Raw genomic sequence first — 17,341 nt, 5'->3', positions numbered from 1 at the left:
AGGTGAAGTTCTAAAATACAGACAATGTCATCCTTACCCCTGTGTTCTGATTTATCTTCGTCCTGACTATCGTCTTTGTTTTTATCTCTAATTGAAGGCTGATCTGTTTTTCAATTTCTTTAACAGTTTTTGTATGTGGCAATGCTGCCAATAAGAGCTGCAGAACTCCTACTCCTGAGTCTTATGTGACACACAGGTACCCAAAGTTCCAGGGAAATACCAGGTTATACATATAAAGCACAGCCTCTCAAAATCTAGAAATAACTATTACACCTCAAGAATAAATGTGACTGCTATAAGAGCTTACAATCTAGGCCCCAATTTTCTTATAGGTATTTTCTAAAAGAGACAATACAATATTTGTTCTTTTGTTTCTGGCTTATTTTGCATCACATAATGTCTGCAAGTTTTATTCACCTCATTGCATGCCTCACGACTTTGTTCTTTTCTACAGCAGCACAATAGTTGATCATAAGTGTACACCACTGTTCACCATTCTACTTCTTGGTCAATGTGTCCTTCAGCCACCTTCATCCATTGGGCATCATGTGTAATGCCCAAGGTCAAGCGTCCATGTCTCACATTATCATCACTTAGTTGTATAATCATCAACACTCTCAATTTTAGATCATTTTCATTGCTCCCAAGAGAAAAATAACTGATAAACACACCCTCACCAAATAGAAAATCCAAACCTCTCCTTAACCCTTGTCCTTTCACCCCCATTATTTACCCCTGGTATCACTGTGGTACTGTTGCCGTCTTCCTGTTAAATATAGGCCATAGTATACAACAGTAGTTTTCCCCTTATAACTGATATTATTTACTCTTTGTACAAGATTCATACCTTAGAAGTAGTTCATGCAAGAATTTATATTTTTAGTGTTCATTGGTGGGACACATGACTCTATAAAACCCCTTTCAATCATGTTCACCTTCAATGTGGCAATATTATTTATAAACCCACTAATGAACTGCCTTCACTTCTATCCATTCCCTTACATTTAAGTTCAACTTCATTAGCTAACTGTTCACCCATCTCTAGCTTCCATGTATCTCTAGGTGCCCTATATTCTGTATTATAAGCCTCTGAGTTTATCTTTACCCAGGTCATAAAAGCGAAATCATACAGTATCTATCGTTTTTGTCTGGCTTATATTATTTCATCCAGCATTACGTCCTCGAGGTCCGTCCATGTTGTCGTATGCTTTAGGACTTCATTTCATCTTACTGCTGCGTAGTATTCCATCGTATGTATGTACCACATTTTTTAAATCCACTCTTCTATTGATGGGCACTTGGATTGTTCCCATCTTTTGGCAATTGTGAATAACGCTACTATGAACATCAGTGTGCAAATGTCTGTTTGTGTCACTGCTTTCAGTTTTTGAGGGTATATACTGAATAGTGGTATTGCCAGACTGCAGGACAACTCGATATTTATTTTTCTAAGGAACCGCCAAACTGTCTTCCACGATGGCTGTACCATTATACATCCCCGTAGCACTGTATGAGTGTTCCAGTTTCTCCACATCCTCTCCAACATTTGTAGTCTCCTGTTTGTTTACCAGCAGCCATTCTTCTAAGTGTGAGGTAATATCTCGTTGTAGTATTGATCTGCATTTCCCTTATAGCTAATGAAAATAAGCATTTCCTCATGTACATTTTAGCCATCTGTATTTGCTCTTCAGAAAAATGTCTATTCATATTTTTAGTCCATTTTATAATTAGGCTATTTGTTCTTTTGTTGTTGAGTTGTATGATTTCTTTATGTATACAGAACACCAAACCTTTATCTGATATGTTAAAAAAAATTTGATTCCAAATATTTTCTTCCATTGAGTTGGCTGCTTCTTCACCTTTTTGACAAAGTCTTTTGAGGCACAAAAGCATTTGATTTTGAGGAGTTCTGATTTATCTATTTTTTCTTTCATTGCTTGTGCTTTGGAGTAAATTTTAGGAAGCTATCTCGTTTTACTAGGTCTTGAAGATATTTTCTTCTAAGTGTTTTATGGTACTGGCTCTTTTATTTAGGTCTTTGATCCACACTGAGTTAATTTTTTTTATAGTGTGTAAGGTAAGAGTCCTCTTTCATTCATTTGGCTATTGATATCTAGTTCTCTCATGCTTATTTATTGAAAAGACTATTTTGTCCCAATTTGGTGGATTTGGGAGTCTTATTGAAGATCAGTTGACCATAGATTTGGTGGTCTATTTTTGCATCCTCGATATGATTCCATTGGTCAATATTTCTATCTTTGTGCCATGACATGCTGTTTTGACCACTGTGGCTTTATAAGCTTTAAAATCAGGAAGTGTTAATCCTCCCACTTTGTTCTTCATTTTAAGGATTTTTTAGCTATTTGGGGTCTCTCTGCCTTCCAAATGAATTTGATAATTAGCTTTTCCAAGTTGTCAAAGTAGGTTGTTGGAATTTTTGTTGGTAATGCATTGAATCTTCAAATCAATTTGGGTAGAACTGACATCTTAACTACATTTAACTTTCTAATCCATGAGCAGGGAATGTCTTTCCACCTATTAGATCTTCGATTTTGTTTAGCAATGTTATGTAGTTTTCTGTGTACAGGTCCTTTGCATCCTTGGTCAAGTTTATTCCTAGATACTTGGTTCTTTTATTTAGATACTTTGAATAGGATTTTTTCCTTAACTATCTCCTCAGCTTAGTCATTGCTTGTGTATAGAAACATTGTTGATTTTTGCAGTTATCTTGTATCCCGCCACTTTGCTGAATTTGTTTAATAGCTCAAGAAACTTTGATGTAGATTTGTCAGGATTTTTCAAATAAAATATCATGTCATCTGCAAATAATGAAAGTTTTTACTTCTTCCTTTCCAATTTGGATGCCATTTATTTATTCTTCCTGCCTGGTTGCTCTAGCTAGAACTTCTAGTACAATGTTGAATAATAGTGGTGACAGAGGGCACCCTTGTCCTGTTCCTGATCTTTGAGAGAAGGCTTTCAGTCTCCACCATTGACTATGATGCTGGCTGTGGGTTTTGATTCCTACCTTTTGAAGTGTTTTTGTCAAAAAAGGATGTTGCATTTTGTCGAATGCTTTTTGATCATCAGTCGAGGTGGTCATGTGATTTTTCCCTTTTGATTTGTTAATGTGCTGTCTTACACTGATTTTCTTGGTTGAACCACCCTTGCATTCCTGGTATAAACCCCACTTGTTTATGGCAAATAATTATTTTAAGGTGTCATTGGATTCTATTTGCTAGTATTTTGTTGAGAATTTTTGCATCTATATTCATTAGAGAGATTGGCCTGTAGTTTTCCTTTCTTGTCACATCTTTATCTGGTTTGATATAAGAGAGATGTTAGCTTCATACAATGAGTTAGATAGTGTTCCTTTTCTCTCAGTTTTTTGGAAGAGTTTGAGCAGGATTGGTGTTAGTTCTTTTTGGGATGTTTGATAAAATTCCCCTGTGAAACCATCTGGCCCTGGGCTTTTCTTTGTAGGAAAATTTTTGATGACTGATTGAATCTTTTTACTTGTGATTGGTTTGCTGAGATCTTCTATTTTTTCTTGAGTCTGTGTAGGTTGTTCCTGTATTTCCAGGAATTTGTCCATTTCATCTAAATTGTCTAGCTTGTTGACATATAGTTGTTCCTAGTATCCTCTTGTGATTTTTCTTTTTATTTCTTCAGGTTCCTGAAAATGAACCCTTTTCATTTCTGATTTTGTTTATTTGCATCCTCTTTTTTTCTTTGTCAGCCTAGCTAGAGTCCACCAATTTTATTGATTTTCTCAAAGACACAGCTTTTGGTTTTATTGATTCTTTATATTGTTCTTTTTTTTTAAACATAATTCATTATTTTATTTTACACTTTATAAAAAAAACAAAAGCCCAAACACAATATACCTCCCCACTACCAGCTGGGGAGGAGCTCACAGTTCTGAATGCAGATCTGGCCATTTCTAAAATAGTCCATACAGTTTTTCTACCCTTAGATAAACTCTTCCCTCAAATATGTAAATCCCACTATAAAAATGGAGCTGCAAAAGATGTATTAAGACAAATGAGATGTTCCTGCTTTCCTTATAGTACAAACACTTGAGGTGACTAAAGCACTATGAGAATAACAGGGAGGAAAAAACTGCCCAATTAAGGACTTGGAATGTCTGTTACCTCCAACAGGGTAACTGCCCCCTACCCTAAAATAGTCTGCTTCTGGGGACATGAGCGCATGAAATAGGGAGACAAACATGTGCCAGGTAATCATATTTCTTGTTTCCTGAAGGCACATGTTTCCTGCACTCTTTCTTAATAACTATAGACAAATTATAGGAGAACCCAAAGTTTAGATTCTGCCCAATGTGAGGTATTAATGCATAAGGAAAAAGATTAATTATGTCCAAGTAACATGCAATAAAAAGTTTTAAACCAACATGGTTAAGTGTTAAGATTTTTTAGAAATCAAAATATTTATTCACATAATTTTAATCTAAAGTCAAAACTATTAAATCTTCCATGGTTAATGATTTAAGTGCAAGTGATGCTGGCTTTCACATTTGCTTTCTTTACTTCATTCAGAATAAAGGCAGATCAGTTGTTCTTGAATAAGTCAATGCAGCTTTGCAAAAGGGAGACATTGTTCCTAGCATGTTTTATTTCCAATTCAGACATTTCAATTAAATTCTTTCGAAATGCTCCAACTCTCTTTCGTTTGAAATTTATCAGCTCTTCTTTTGCAGATTCAGAAAGCTGTTCAAATTTTTGGCAGCACTCCTGCTGGTGTGCCTCAGCCAACTTGACATCTCTGCTCTTTAGCCGAGCCTTATCCAGAGCTTTGTTGGAGTTTTCATAGTCAATGAGAGCTTTGGTACGTCTGTATAGGAGATCCTTCGCAGCCTCAATGTTGAGCATGTAGTACCAGAGAAGTTCAGTCAGCTTTAAATCTTCATCTGAGGAGACACGACTCTCAACTTTCCTAAGTTTTTCAAATAGCTCAGCAACCTTCAATAGGTACTTTTTGATGACTGTGGGCTCCTCTAAAGCCAGGCTATGCAAGCAGGCAGCAGTGTGGATATAGTCATCTGCAACACTTTTATGAGATCTCGTCATTTTGTCAGCTTTTGAGATCTCGTCATTTTGTCAGCTTTTGCACATGAGTCCTTGATTCTATTGTAAGGAAATTCTTCTCTTGCTCAAAGAAGTCATCCACCTCCTTAACTCCAGAAAAAAGGACTTCATCAGCACTTTTCACCACACTTTTGAAAAAGCCACCAAACATCTCCTTGGTATTTTTTCGCCTAACACTTAGATCCTGATCATATTCCAGGAAAACACGAAAGTTGCGATCTTCACTGAGAACAAGGTGAGAAGAAAGCCGTTGAAGAAAGACCTCATGGGAGGATACAGTCTTCTTAAAGACCGCAAGATATTCAGCTTCTAGTTCTTGCTTCACCTTGGCAAATTCTTCTTTGGTCATAGACCCTTCACCCTCTCCCAGTTTCTGCATCTTCTCTCGAGGGCCATCAAAGTCAGGTTTTGTGGGAACAGGTGGAATAATAAGCCCAGCATAGTCTGTCGTTTCAGTAAGAGTGTCATGTAGCCACACGAAGTCTTCATGTTGCCTTGTCACAGAAAACTCTGGGCTCTGAAACGCAGACACTGTGGTCTTGGTGTGCACTGTAAACTTGACCTTATCTCTCTCACTGAGTGCATCAGGTATGTCAATCTGAAGTGACGGATCAATATTCAGGTGCACAGACACAGATCTCAGCTTGCTGCGGTCTTCCTCCTGCTGCTGCAGCAACTCGGGAACCGCAGCCATGGCGACACGGGCCTCGAGCAGAGGTCGCCTGGCCTCGCTCTGCACCGCGCAGGGGCCGCCGACTGCAGGATCGCACCGGGGACACAGAGCCACAGACACTCTCCCCACGAGACGCGCCTCAAAAAAAAAGCTGATTCTTTATATTGTTCTTTTGCTCACCAATTCATTTAATTTTGCTTTAATCTTTGTTATTTCTCTTCTATTTGCTTTGAGGTTAGTTTGCTGTTCTTTCTCTAGTTTCTCCAGGTAAGTCCTCGATTTTTGCTCTTTCCTACTTTTTAATATAAGCATTTAGGGCAATAAGTTTTCCTCCTCAACACTACTTTTACACATTCCATAAGTTCTGATATGTTGTATTCTCATTTCCATTTGTCTCCAGATAGTTACCTATTTCTCTGTCAACTTCTTATTTGGCCCACTGGTTGTTTAAGAGTTCATTATTTAATCTCTATATATTTGTGAAAGTTCTGATTCTTTGATGGTTATTGATTTCCAGCTTCATTCTGTTGTGATCAGGGAAAGTACTTTGAATAATTTCAGTTTTTTAAATTTATAAAGACCTGTTTTGTGCCCTTTATGATCTATTCTAGTGAGTGTTCCATGAGCACTAAAGAAGGATGTATATCCTGGTGTTTTGGGGTATAACAATCTCTATATATCTGTTAGGTCTAATTCATTTGTCAGATAATTCAAGTTCTCCATTTTCTTGTTGATTCTCTGTCTTGTTGTTCTATCTATAGAGGAGAGTGGTGTATTGAAATCTCCCACTATTATTGTTGAAACGTTCATTGCTCCCTTCAGTTTTGCCAATGTTTGCCTCATGTACTTTGGAGCTCCTTGATTGGGAGCATAAACATTTATGATTGTTGTTTCTTCTTGTTAAATTGTCCCTTTTATTAATATGTAGTGTCTTTTTTTTGTCTCTAATGACTTTTTTACATTTAAAGTCTATTCTGTTTGATTTTAGTATAGCTACTCCTGCTTTCTTTTGGCTACAGCTTGCATGGAACATCTTTTTCCATCTTTTCACTTTCAATCTATTTGCATCCTTGGGTCTAAGATGAGTCTCTTGTAAGCAGCATACATATGATTTATATTTCTTAATCCATTCTGCCAATCTATATCTTTTAATTGGTGAGTTTAGTCTGTTAACATTCAAACTTATCATTGTAAAGGTATTTCTTGAATCTACCATCTTATCCTTTGAATTTTATTTGTCAGAGCTATATATTCTTTCCCCTCTTTTTCTTTTTATCCTTTAAATTACCCATACTTACACTCTTCAATTCCATGCCCTCCTCCAGACCTACCTCTCCTGTCTTTTCTTTTCAGATGACAGAACTCCCTTTAGTATTTCTTATAGGGCCAGCCTCTTGCTGACAAATTTTCTCAGCCTTTGTCTGTCTGTGAAAATTTTAATCTCTCCTTCACTTTTGAAGGACAATTATCCTGGACCCAGAATTCTTGGCTGGAAGTTTTTCTCTTTCAGGATCTTAAATATATCATACTGCTGCTTCCTTGCCTCCATGGAGCCTGTTAAGTAGTCCAAACTCTGTCTTATGTGATTTCTCTTGTATGTAGTAGATCACTTTTCTCTTGCCACTTTCAAGACTTTCTGCTTCTCTTTAACATTTGAAAGATTATTAGTATGTATCTTGGAGTAGACCTATTTGGATTTATTCTATTTGAGGTTTGTTGTGCTTCTTTGATTTGCATATTTATGTCTTTTATAAGGGCTGGGAAGTTTCCCCCCATTATCTCCTCAATTAATCCTCCTAGCCCTTTTCTGTCCTCCTGGGACACCGATGGTTCTTATATCTATGCACTTTGTGTTGTCCATCATTTCCCTACCAATACCAATTTTTTCATCTTTTTCTGCCATTTGTTCTTTTGTGCATCCAAAATAAATTGTTCTGTCCTCTGGTTCTCTTATTCCTTCTTCTGCCTCTGCAAATCTGATGTTGTGTGTCTCTGGTATATTTTTAATTTGTCTACAGTATCTTTCATTTTTGTGATATCTGCTACCTTTCTGCTTATTCTTTTGAATTCTACTTTATGCTCTTCTAGTGTCTTCTTGATCTCCTTTATGTCATTAGCCCATCCACTGAATTTATTTAACAGAGTTTAATGAACATCTTTGATTAGTTGTTCTAAAGGCTTTGTCTTCTCCAGTGTTTTAATTTGATAATTAGGCTGTCTGCATCTACATATGCTTTATGATTTTCTGTTGACTTTGAGGCATTTAATTATCTTGATAGGGTTACTTTGGAAGCTTATTTATTTCAATGATCTAAGGTTTTCTGTTTATGGGATGGGTTTGGGGTGGAGTGAAGGGCATAGGGCAGGGTGTGGCATCATGGTTGTGGATATGGTGCAGGGCTAGACACAGGGAGAGGGCACTATGCTGGTGTACAATGTGGTGTCATGGGTGGCAGCTTGGGGGATGTTGGTGTGGGTGACTGCGCATGTAGGCCTCAGGGTACAGGGGCAGCATGTGGCACAGGGGACACAGAGACAGGTACGTGTGGCATGGGTTTCGGAGGGCTTGAGGAGCTGGAGTCAGGGTGCAGGGGGTCAGGGCATGGGTGCATGCGTGTGTGCTATGGATGCATGTGTGCATGGAGGGTGGGTCGTGGGTGTGCTGGTCTGGGGGGCAGGTCGCAGATGTGCATGTGCCCGGAGATGTGTGGGGTGCAGGGGTTTGGGGGTGTGGGTGTTTGGAGCATGGGGGGTGGGACTTGGGGGTGTGGGGTGTGGGGGGTGTGGTACATGGGTGTCGGGGCACGGGGTGCGGCTTGTTCTCTATTCCCTACCTTTTGTCTGTGCACTCTGATGGGCTCCATGCCTTCATTTGGAAAGGGGCACAGTAGACTCAGTGCACTAGTTGGATGGTTTTTATGAGCAGGGAAATCTCACTTACTGGCTTCTGGTTCTCCAAAGGAGCTCCGGGCTGTGGAGCTGATGGGGCTGATTTCCCAAGCTAGGGGCAAGGGCAGGCACTTTCCTGGGCATGGCCTCTGGCCCAGTGGAGTCCCATTGGAGCCCACTTGCCAGTTTTCTGTTTCTCAAGTCCTCAGCTTTTTCACCCAGGACTTCCCTATGTAGTGCAGAAGACCCTCTCAGGTCATTTGTACCCTGGAACCTCTGTCCCAGTCATTTTTCTGTCATTTTCTCTAGATACTCCTTAGAGTAGGGGTGAATTCACCCTATCCTATTCCACTATTTTCCTGGAAGCTAGAAGACTTAATATTTTAGGATAGCAGTACTCCCCAAGGCAATGTACAGATTCAACCCCTATGACAATTCCAATGGCTCTTTGTGCTGAAATGGAAAAGTTAATCAACAAATTCATATAGAAGGCCAAGGGATTCCTTAATTTTGAAAAAGAACAAATCTGGAGGGCTCAAATATTAGGTTTCAAAACTTGCTAGAAAGGGACAGTAATCAAAACAGTGTGGTTCTGGCATAAGAACAGACAAAAAGATCAATAGAATAGAAATAAGAGTCCAGAAATAAGTCCAAACATCTATAGACAATTGGTTTCAACAATGATACCAAGACCATTCCATGGGGAAAAAAGTATTTTCAACAAATGGTGCTGGGAAAACTGGATACCCACAGGCAAAAGAATGAAATTGGATCCTTACTGTTTTGGTTTGCTAAAGCAATATACCAGAAACGAAACAGCTTCAAAAAAAGGGAATTTATTAAGTTGCAAGTTTACAGTTCTAAGGCTAGGAACATGTCCAAATTAAGGCACCAACAAGAGATTACCTTCACTTAAGAAAAGCTGATCTGTCCAGAGCACCTCTGTCAGCTGGGAAGGCATGTGGCCGATGTCTGCTGGGGTCTTTGGCTTCTGGACACTTCTGTCAGCTGGGAAGGCACACCGCAACTCTGCTGGCTTTCTCTCTTGGCCTCTTGTTTCATAAGGCTTTTCTGGGGGCTTTTACCTTCCACATTGCCAAAGATCTTTGACTCTATGGGCTCTGTCTGCTCTGAATTTTTTACCCAAATGGTTTCCTCTTAAAGGACTGTAGTATGTGACTCCACCTTGAATGGGTGGAGACACATCTCCACGGAAAGCACCTAATCAAAAGTTCCCACCCACAATTGGGTGGATCACATCTCCATGGGACCAACTTAATCAAAAAGATCCCACACAACAATAGCGAATGAGGATTAAAGAGAACGGCTTGTCTGGGATACACCGCAGTTTCAAGCCAGCACATTAACCTCTCACCATATACAAGACTTAATTCAAAATGGATCAATGATCTAAATTCAAGAGCTCAAACCATAAAACTCTTAGGAGAAAACATAGAGATAAATCTTCATGATGCATTTAGCACTGGACTCTTAGATTTGCCACCCAAAGCATGAGAAATAAAAGATAAAACAGTAGATAATTTGGACTTCAGTCAAACTAGAAACTTTTACTGAGATGGTATAATCTAGGAATGCCTAGAGTGTATAATGATAGTGACTAAATGTACAAATTAAAGAATGGTTTAAAAATAAGTAAATAATAGGGGGAACAAATGTTAAAATAAATTTAGTAGATTGAAATGCTAGTGATCAATGAAAGGGAGGAATGAGGGGTATGACAGGTATGAATTTTTTTTGTTTTCTTTTTATTTATTTTTCTGAATTGATGCAAATGTTAAAAGAAATGATCATGATGATGAACATACAACTTAGTGATAAAAAAGAATGTTCATATTGTATTTTGATTGGTTTTATTAATAAAAATTAAAAAAATTTTGCATGAGGAAGAACAAAGGAATGTCAATATTGCAGGGTGTTGAAAATAAGTGGTAATTCATATTTTAAAACTTTAACTTCTGTGTGAGACTAAAGCAAAAAATGTTTATTTGGTACAAAATTTATATTTTGATTAGTGTATTTCCTAATATAATTTATATGGACAGTTTAACTTTAACACCATAGGTATTTGGAACCTTGAATAGGGCATGAGATTTTGTAGGTTTGCCCAGAGGGATGCCCTGATAAATCCCAGAGTGATTTGAACAGTGAATAAAAAAGTATTTGCAGGGCGGACCACATGGCTCAGCAGGCAAGAATTCTCGCCTGCCATGCCAGAGGACCCAGGTTCGATTCCCGGTGCCTGCCCATGTAAAAAAAAAAGTAGTGTATCTCCATATCTTCCCAATAAAATCCATTAATATTAATAAAAAAAAAGTATTTGCAAAGTCCCCTTGGGGGAATGGCAAGAAAGGGAGAAATTCAATTTCCACATTTGGAGAACTCCTGATATTCTCACAACTAGTGGGTACAACCAAATCAATAGACCAAGCCCTCAGTCTTGGGGTTTGTTCCTATGAAACTTATCCCCACAAAGGATAGACTAAGCATACTTAAAATTAGGCCTAAGAGTCACCCGCAGAGAACCTCTATTGTTGCTCAGATGTGGCCTCTCTCTCCCAGCCAACACGACAAACAAACTCACTGCCCTCCCCCTCTCTATGTGGGACATGACTCCCAGGGGTGTGGACCCTCCTGGCAACATGAGACAGAAATCCTAGAATGAGCTGAGACTCAGCTTCAAGGGATTGTGAAAGCCTTCTCATCAGAAAGAGGGAAGAGAGAAATGAGACAAAATAAAGTGTCAGTGGTAGAGATTTCACAGAGTCGAGAGGTTATCCTGGAGGTTATTCTTATGCATTATATAGACATTTTCTTTTTAGCTTAAGGTGTATTAGGCTAGAGGGAAGTGCCTGAAACTGTACAGCTGTGTTCCAGTAGCCATGTTTCTTGCGGATGATTGTATAATGATATAGCTTTTGCAATATGACTGTGTGATTGCGAAACCTTGTGTCTGATGCTCCTTTTAACTGCGGTATGGACATATGAGAAAAACATATGGAGTAAAAATAAATAAATAAAAGGGGAACAAATGTTAAAATAAAAATATATACATATTGAATAGATGGAAATATTAGTGGTCAATGAGAGGGAGGGGTAAGGGGTATGGTATGTATGAGTTTTTTCTTTCTATTTCTTTTTCTGGAGTGATGCAAATGTTCTAAAAAGTGATCATGGTGATGAACACACAACTATGTGATGATATTGTGAGCCATTAATTGTATACTGTGTGTAGAATGTTTGTATGTTGAGAACGTTTGTATGTTTGTCAAGGTTTGACATCAAAAATATTTTTAAAAAAATGATCATGGTGATGAATACACAACTATGTGATGACATTGTGAGCCGCTGATTGTAACACTATGTATGGAATATTTGTGTGTTAGTAATGCATTGTATGTTGTTGTAGCAATAAAAACAAAAACAAAAACAGCAATGGGAACTGCTCCCAAAAAACTAGAAACTTTTGTGCATCAAAGGACATTATCATGAAAGTGAAAAGATAGTTTACAGAACGGTAGAAAATAGTTTAAAATCACCAGTGGGGTGAGGGGAGGTCGGGCAGACCAGCTTCAGGGAACTGCAACAAGTGCAGCCACCCAGCATCCTGCGTTCAGAAGGGTCCCATTTTAGATTTAAAGTTCTTCTATCCCCTTCTTGAAATTCTTAATCATTTTTCAATAAGGGACCATGCATTTTCATTTTGCAATGGGCTTTGCAAATTCTGCAGCCATTCCTGGTGACAGGAAATGTGAATGGGTCGTGAGGCTGAGGTCAGATCTTGTAAGGCTTTGGAGGCCCAGTTAAGGCATTTGGAGTTTTTAAAAATAAGTGTGAGGGGAAGTCCTTGAAGGATCTCAAGCAGGGAGTGATATGATATGATTGTAGTGGTCTTATTAAAAAGTGACAGCTGGGTTTAAGTTAGAGGTGGTAGGGATGGAGAGGGATGGTTTAAGATATATTTTAGAGCTTGTCAGAAGCTAAACTGTAGCTCTCTCTAAAAGTAACTTAATAATTTTAGGTGGTGAAATGTCAGCTAAATACTACAGTATTGTCCATCAGAGGAAAGCAGTTTATATATCTCTTGCAAAATCAGATATATAAAGAGGGTAGGCAGCAGTTACATCATTCCTCTCTGTGACTCTCCTTGCCACCCAGTTTCCATTGACGGTCAGCCCCGGTCCCAGGGGCTTTTGATCCTCCTGGCAGCAGAGAAAGTCCTCAGAGATGAGGAGGCCCAAGCTCCTCCAAGTTCAGTGTGGAGTATCAAAAGTGTCTTCTCACCTGGGAAGTCATGTCATTGGTACCTTCATCTTAATTAAAACCATACATAGAACTAACTCTGCATTATTAATTCCACATCTTCTGCATCCAGGATTCAGGTGTAAGGTTAAAGTTTTATGGCTGTGGCACATGTACCCTGTGCTGGGTGTCCCAGTGCATGGGGCCCTGCTGGCAATGGTGCCAGCTGAGCCTGGATCCAGGTTCAATAGTCTCGAAGCTAAAATAATTTAGGGACCAGAGGGCCAGTAGGAAGAAGCAATTAAGTTTATTAAAAGGAGAAGTTTATTAAAAGAGTGAGTACACATTAGAGAGGTTAACTCAGGTATGCCCAAGGGAGGGACATGCATTGAGTGGAGTGGATCAGCTTGTTTTATAGGAAAGTTTTACCAGTGGCAGGTTTCCATAGTAACCTTTGAATACTAGGTGTCTTCTTTGTTCTAGGAGGAAATAGCTAGCAGAATTCCTGGTTTGTTGTCACATACTTAAAATTTGTCTTTGGGCAAGTGATTAACAATCTTTATGATCCTATGCTTCCTGTTAACTAAGAGTTTGCTTTGGGCCAAGAATTTTACAGGCTTTTATGGTTTGGGGAGATTTCCATGGTTTTGGGAGGTTTGGGGGCTTGAGGGAAATTTTTGTCCCAGGAAGTTTGCAGCTAAAGTTTGAAGTTCTGTATTAGTTCCTTTGGAGCTAGATAAGAAACAAGGGACTTGCAGTGGTCTGTTAACTCTGTCAGAGCAGAATAGGAAACCAGGGACTTACAGCTGTCCTATTTTATCCTGCTTCACTACTAACATTAGAGAATGCTAAAGTAAAAGGGCTTTTTAGAGGGTCCTGAGTAAAGGATGCCCCTGGCAACTGGGCATAGGGGATGTCTAGGTGTCTTATGTCAGAGATGTGATCCACAATTTGGTCTGTGTGGGGTTCATTATCTTCAACCAAACCAATAAAAACCTTTAGTATTTGATGCCCTGAACCTCAGTTTATCAGTCAGTGTTAAATTGTAGGAAGCAGAGACTACCCTGGCTGGTTTAAAGAGAAAGAGGTTCATGCAAGGAATTAGGTGATACAATTATTAGAAAGGCTAGAGAAATGAACCTTCCATGAATGACTCCAAACTGAAACACGAGGGAAGCTCCAATTTTGCTGGAATCAGGAAAGTGAGAAGTTACGGGGCTACCACTGCAACCACGAGATCAACGACACACTGCTGAAGCTGCCATCCGGGGGCCAGGAAGCCACTGCCACTTTTTTGGCCCTTCAGCCCCCTCAAGAAGCTAGCGCCTGAGCCCGCGGTGCTGCCACAGCAACTCCTCTGGCCACTGCAACCCCACACTTCAGCAATGCCTCCGCCTCACTTCTGCCTTCAAATCTTGGCTATGTCGTTCAAGTTTCCAAATTTCTGTAGTATAGGAAAGAGTCCTAGAAGAGGGTGGGAATGAATGCTAAATGCCAAATTACAACATCCAGGATATACTATCAACATGAATAGTCAGTTCAGCATGGTGACTCTAAAACTTAGGAGTCCCAACCAAAAATAGAGAATCAAAAATTTCCAAGTGATTATTTCTTGGAGGACAAACAACCTATCTTCTCAAAGGAACATGAGAAATTGTTGCAGCAAGCACCATTGATTTTCCTTAATCATTCTGATTTAAAATATCACAGGATATTTTTTAGTTGATTGTTATTAGCTTCTACCATACCACCACAGTTGCTTCAAGTATCAAGATATACTTTTCTCTCTGTTAGCTAACAAGTTACTGAGTATTGTCTTAGTTGAGAGACAGCTTTTGTCAAAAATATGAACTCCTGGAGTGCTACAAAGGGTACATTCATGAAAAACTCTAAGGGTTAGGAATAAATTGTTAATATCCTCAGGATCGTTTTGGCCAACCCATGAATACAGGATATCTTGCCATTTATTTAGGACTTCTTTGATTTCTGAAAGCAATGTTTTGTAGTTATCACCTTCCTGGTTAAATTTATTCACGATATTTTATTCTTTTAGATGCTATTGTAAACGGAATTGTTTTCTTAATTTCCTTTTTGGATTGTTCATTGCTGGTGTATAGAAACCAACTGATTTTTACATGTTGATCTTGTATCCTGCAATTTGGCTGAATTCATTTATTAGCTGTATAGTGCTGGGAAGCCACAGACACATGCCGACAAGCCATGCAGCCATCTTCCAGCCCTTACCTACTCCAGCCCCGCCCCCTCCTGTTTTTTATTTGTGTGCAGATGTTTCAGTCCGTTTCTATTTTGCAGCCCAGGGGAGATGTTAGTCTAATGAAAAGGTTCCACCATACCTCAAACCTGGAAATCTGGAACAAGCAGCCCCAGATGTTTATCAGGACGGGAACTCTCAGTGGCAGAGCCCCTCCCCCTGAGGTGTATAAATAATTAACACTCAAACAGCACAGATTTGGTCTCTCTTCTCCCATATGAAGTGGGGGCATGCGGAGTTGTGTGCACCAATCCTGGGCATTGGTCTCCTGCCATGATGGGATCTCTAACCCCTGCTCTTTTGGACCCTTTGTGTTATGCAAGTGTTAAAGCATGCATTGCTGAAGGTTTCTGTTGCTCCTCAGCCTAAATTCCTATGACACATCAAATGGCAATTCACACCACAAGTAGCTTTGTGTGGATTTTTCAGGATTTTCTCTATACAGGATCGTGTCATCTGTAAACGGAGAAAGTTTTACTATCAATTTGTTTTAATACCGTTGTGCTAGCTCTCCCTCTGCCCTCAGTTCTCTTCCCTTTAATCTTATCATGGCTCACTCTTCCTCATTAGGGTCTCAGCTGAAATGTCACCAACTGGAAGAGGTTGCTCCTAATCCCCAATCTAAAGTAGCCACCAAGTCATTCTCTATTGTATCACCTTTTCTTAATGCTCTGTACTTACTTCATCTATTTCCTTCTTTAAGCTGTTTATTTGTTGGCTGTCTTCCCCACTAGAACTGAGCTCCTTGAGAGGTAACCTCTCTGTCTTGTTCACAGCTACTACTCAGTACCTTGCACTGTTAACTTAACGGTTTCACTTGTACATATGAACCTAAAAGCCTTTCAGATCAAAGGAGTTGTATCTTTTATCCTTTCTAACTACTCAGTGAAGACGTGTTGTGGGTGGTCAATAAAGACCTGTTGAGTAGATTAATCCATTTCTCTCATTTCCAGACATCTGTGGAGAGCTCTGGAAGGTAAAAGTATGCGGGTTGGTGAGTCAAAACTCTTATTCTTGAGGCTGGAACCACGTCGTGGGTTTTGCTCTCTGGACAAAGAGACACGGATACTTCGAAGGTCCCTCAAGTGGGACTCAGCAGACGGGAGAGCCAGCCTTTTACAAGCACTGGTCCTTGCCCTTTCTGGCATCTTGGTACTTGTAGTTTTGTCCACTATACTTTTGCCCGAAAAACCAACCCTGAGACCACAACTCCCATCTCCCCGCGAGCACCGGAGCCTTCAGAGCGCATTCTCCGGAGGGGACGCCCGCGCCATTGACTAACCTGCTGGCCGAAGGGCCCGCCTCCCTGAGCCCACGGGCCTCCCTGATTGGCCAGCTGCCCCGCCTCTCACCAGAGGGAGCGACAGGTGAATGAAAGGGGGGCGTGTCGGGGCGCGTAGCTCGGGGGCCGCGCGGCTGGGGCCGGTTGGAAGGTGAGAGCCAAGGTCCGCGTTCGGGCTGCCGCTTTTGTTGACGGGGATTCGGGGTTCTCGGGGGAGTGGGCAGGGTGTCCTCTCGGTCGGCCTCTTTGGACTGGGGAGCCTTGCAACTGCAGGGACCCCCGCCGAGCAAACCGGCGCGCAATGAAGACCCCTTTCCCTCCTGTCCAGCGTGGGGAGAGGCGGGCTCGGCGGCAGGTATCTCCGATCTACCCCCCGACACACACACCCACACACCCACACGCCCTCGCCACCCAATGCTCTGTCACTGGGCTGCCCCCCGAGTCGTGCATCCGGTGGTGCTGGGGCGCGAGGGCTTGGCGGGGCTGGGGCTGTGCCCATCGCGGCGGTGGACACTTTGTCCGCGGGAGGCTAGCGGAGGGGCAAGGCCTCGGGGCCCCCAACCCCGGGGGCTGCAAACAGCGCCCAGAAGCTGGTTTCGGTAGCCTCCGCAGGGTCGGGTGCCTCTTGTCTTGTGAGCAGTTTAGCAGGTGAACCAAAGATGCAAGTGGCACTGCAATTCTTTCGGTGGAAATGGAAACTTCTCCCGTGACGGGTCACCTCCACTCGGTGTGATGGGGGAGTGACGTCCCCAGGAGAGCGCCCGGCTTCCTGGAGGGTTTAGGGAGACAGGTCAGTCAAGTGGTTGAGGTTATCAACTCTGGACTCAAAAATTGATTGGATCCCGTTTCCAGTGCTA

The 17,341-nt window shown here is 40.8% G+C and overlaps 1 pseudogene; it reads right to left on the bottom strand.

Moving 5' to 3' along the window:
* Positions 1-4,425: 4,425 nt before the first annotated feature.
* On the bottom strand, positions 4,426-5,922 carry LOC143663907 (sorting nexin-5 pseudogene; annotated as a pseudogene).
* Positions 5,923-17,341: the final 11,419 nt, after the last annotated feature.

The sequence above is a fragment of the Tamandua tetradactyla genome, chromosome 2, assembly GCF_023851605.1.
Source record: "Tamandua tetradactyla isolate mTamTet1 chromosome 2, mTamTet1.pri, whole genome shotgun sequence".
Classification (NCBI taxonomy): Eukaryota; Metazoa; Chordata; class Mammalia; order Pilosa; family Myrmecophagidae; genus Tamandua; species Tamandua tetradactyla.
The sequence above is the reverse complement of the archived record's forward strand: the minus strand, read 5'-3'. Positions and strand labels throughout refer to the sequence as shown.